Source organism: Bidens hawaiensis, unplaced genomic scaffold (genome assembly GCF_021521415.1).
Source record: "Bidens hawaiensis isolate Kalapana, Puna unplaced genomic scaffold, B.hawaiensis_p1.1 tig00002839_1, whole genome shotgun sequence".
NCBI lineage: Eukaryota > Viridiplantae > Streptophyta > Magnoliopsida > Asterales > Asteraceae > Bidens > Bidens hawaiensis.
In genome coordinates this window covers 765289-769312 of record NW_027491153.1, presented here as the reverse complement: position 1 = coordinate 769312, position 4024 = coordinate 765289, and the positions used below count along the sequence as shown (strand labels likewise).

At 35.4% G+C, this 4024-nt stretch overlaps 1 long non-coding RNA gene across 1 annotated transcript; it reads left to right on the top strand.

The window, feature by feature from the left end:
• Positions 1–1186: 1186 nt before the first annotated feature.
• LOC143621331 (uncharacterized) lies at positions 1187–3655 on the top strand. The gene is made up of 4 exons (XR_013151492.1): positions 1187–1531; positions 1609–1727; positions 1809–2025; positions 3440–3655. It is a non-coding gene; the product is annotated as an uncharacterized LOC143621331 (long non-coding RNA).
• Positions 3656–4024: the final 369 nt, after the last annotated feature.

Sequence of the window (4024 nt, the reverse complement as noted above, 5' to 3'; positions counted from 1 at the left end):
AATGTTCACGGCTCCCTCCCTGGGTATAGGGTTCAGGGGCTATGACAGCTGCCCCCGGACCCCCGTTCGTTGAGGGTAATAATTTAACTAGAAACGCGATATGAAAAGTGATAGTAATCAATACGCATAATTGTTATACAGCTAGCCGTGCACAGCCAAAGAAAGGAGTAACCATTAACGGAAGAAGTAACCGAGTTCAGGTGAGTTTCTAGCCCATTTCCTTGTTATGTTTTCGGGGCTATGTGCATACTCGATGTGACAGTTAATACACTTAACTTAAATGGTAAGTGTATGCCATATATGATATATGTGTTAGATACGATTGATTGCTTGTCGGTACGTGAACAATCTTCAGATATTGCATGTACCGTTAGGTTATAAATAAAGATATGGATATTGTATGTAATGCAGGGATGACTACTTGTCGATACGTGATCGATCTTCGGATATTGCATGTATTGCCAAGAATAGTGATGATTGTCTCCTTATATGGATATTAAATGATAACTTATATATAGAGTTCCCTCTACGGATAATATATAGAGTGTTCCTTAAATGGAAAGCATAGTGTTCCTTTAATGGAAAGCCCCATGTTCCTTTGATGGAAAGTTTAGTGTTCCTTTAATGGAAAGCCCAGTGTTCCTTTGATGGAAAGCATAGTGTTCCTTTAATGGAAAGCATAATGTTCCTTCTATGGAAGTAAATAGTATGTTCCTTCTATGGAGAATATATATATAGAGTGTCCTTCAATGAAGAATATAAATAGTAGGGTAATAGTAATAGTTCTTTTAATAGATATTGTGTGGTGTCCTCTTATAGATATTTATACAAGGTTAAGATATGTATGTATGTAAGATATGTGTATGTATTGTATGTCGCCTGATTAACTAGAACTCACTCAGCGTAGCTGACTTTTAGTATGCACGCATGTGTATATGATTAAAGAGCTAGCATGAGGTTGGCACATGGCATGGATCGAACGGCTGGCATTCGAAAATGGAAGAAATGATGTTTTAATATGATGATTTATGTTATGGTTTTAAAGAAAAGATTAAATGTTTTGTAATAAACGGTTACAGTTTTATATTCCGCGAAAGTTTTAATAAACTCTGATTTGTAGAACTGTGTTTATGAGTAAATCTGACGTTAAAGTGAGGCACCGGAAACGGGGCCTTACAATTATTTTGTACAACTAAGTTTTGCTAATAACCACAACAATTAATAATCGAAAACGGCAAGTAGGTGGTAATTTTTTGTGGAGTTGCATTAAGAATAATGATGATTGGCTTTTATATTTTAATGAAGAAAAGAACAATTAATCTTTAATGTTTATTGTTAAATATTTTCGGACTATGTTTTTTTAATCATGATTGATGTTCATATTGGTTTATTGATTTGGTATAATGTGTGGTTTAACTGATGGTGTGTGCATGTTTGGAGTATCGGTGGAGTCGATGCAATTTTCTTATAGTTTGAGAGGTAACAATGTGCGCCAACCATATACTTTAAAAGATGCAAAAGCGGTCTTCAAGTAAGCCGATGTCACATATGTGTATTGTAACATTTGAATTAGACATATTTATATATTACATGATTTATTAACGAAAGTGGAAGAAATATTCCGGATAAATGGTAAAAATGGTCAAGAAGAGTATATTAGGAAGCAGCACAACAGAGAGTTTGTACCGAATAGAGTTGATGTTCATTGTTTAGCTGGTTTGATTAAGGTATACATTTCATAGTATGGCTAATCTAACAAAAAATATTTTAAGATGAATTATTTTTGAAAAAAAACATGAATGGTTTAGAGAATTTCCTAGAGGTGTTCTCGACTCTTTGACCCCAGAGAAAGTTATGCCCTGCAATGCAGAAGACGAGTCACCTTGTTAAACCCACCTACATTCTACTGAGACTTCACTTCTCAATTATGCTATTAATTTAATGGCGGATGTTGTTAAATACGATCGAGTAAATAAGATGAATGCGCCGAATATTGCTATGTTGTTTGCCCACAAGATGATTCAGGTCTGCTATCTTTTTTATGTTTTTTGTATTTCACAATTTTAACATTCGAGGAACTAATTTTTAATCACAATCCCGTTCAATATTTGGAGTTTCATTCAGGTTTGCTAGTTTAATCTGCAATTTCCCCTTTGAGGGTAATCACACATGGGCTGGTTTGCGTTCAAACCGAGCCAAAAACCAAATTTTGGTTTATATCAATCAATCATACACAGTGAAATCCCACCAACAGTAAAGCTATAAGTAGGGTTTAGGGAGGGTGGGATGTAGGCACACCGTACCTCTATCCAAATGGATAAAGATGTGGCTTCCAGAGAGACCCTCAGCTCTAATATGTATGGGCAATATAAGGAAATCAAAGTTCAACAGTAAATTGTAATAATAATAATAATACAAATAATAATAATAATACTATATATATGGGAAGAAAATACCATTATTGTGTGTGACCAGAATAAGGTTAATAGACACCCTAAAGTGTTCATTTCTCCCTAAAAATCGTTAACTTTAATTCTACTTCTCCAAATATTCATATCCTCAACCATGTCCTCTGAGAGGTTTAGGTCTATCAGAAATGTCTAATCCTCTCATCCCAAGTCAATCTAAGCCATCCTCTACCCCTCCTCCCCTCTATGGTAATGTTTTCTACGGATCTAACAGGATTCGTCGTCTGTCTTCGATCTTCACATGTCCAAACCATCTCAATCTCCACTCTCTTATCTTGTCCGATATGTTCGCTACCCCTAATCTCTCCCGAAACACAATGTTTCTTATTTTGTCTAACCTTGTGTGCCCACACATCTAGCGTAGCATTCTCATTTCTGCTACCTCCATCTTCCGCACCTGTGCCTTCTTATTGGCCCAGCAATCCGTTCCATATCGCATTGCAGGTCTAACTGCGACCTTATAAAATTTTCCCTTTAGTTTAGTTGGGAAACTCTTGTCACACAATATACCTGTGGCTGCTTTCCATCTATACCATCCTACCTGAACTCGATGGGTCACATCACTGTCTAATTCCCCATTGCTCTGAACAAATGATCCTAGATACTTGAACTTCATTACCTGCGGAACCAGCTACCCTTCAATGGTGATATGTGTTATTAAAAACAATTCGGTTTTTGTTTTTTCGGTTTTAATAATGGGGTTGGTTTGGTTTTTTATTTTACCATCTAGGATAGAAAATTCGGGTAGAAAAAAGGCCAAGAATCATTTTGGTCTTGAAACTCTGCCCCTATTTTTTTTTGTTAATTAATAATTAACTGATTATTGCCCATTTCAACCATAACTTTAATTCTAATTTTTTTTGTTAGTTAAGTAGTTAATAACCATCATGAATCACCTTACTTGCTTTAAGCTATGAGTCACTATGGGTTTATGGTTTTCGATATTAAACCAATCATATAAAGCTCTACAGGTTGACGCTTTTGTCTTTCTCGAGTGCAGTCTGGTGAAGCAATATATCTCAATATTAGGAGCAAAGTGCATGGTTCAAGAATGAGATTGAAGACAAGTCACCTTAACCTTCTCTATGCAGCAAGGTTTTTTTTTATTTCCCTAAATAAGCCCCTAGGGTTGTAAACGGAGCCCAGCCCGAGCATGACTGCGCTCGAACTCGAATCGTTTTGACTTACCAGAGCTTGAGCTCGACTCGTTTTGATGATTATTCTAAAGCTCGTCTTGTTTATTATTTATTAATTTGTATTCATTTCTATTATTTTTATATCTTTTGAGAAATATTTTAAGCAAGGATAAGCTCAGCTCGAGCTCTTGTGTAGTTTGAAATTAAAACATAGAAGCCCAAAATAGTCCAAAGTTAAAATATACACAAGGCTCGCTAATGCTTTACAATCCTAAATTAAACGATGTTCCCAATACATAGCACTTTGGGTAGTAATGGTTAAAGCTTATTACATTTGTTTAATTTATGCTATGTCGCGTATTAAATTGATAATTACAAGGTACTATTTTATTTATGTTGTTAAGTGTATTCAAAGGCTTT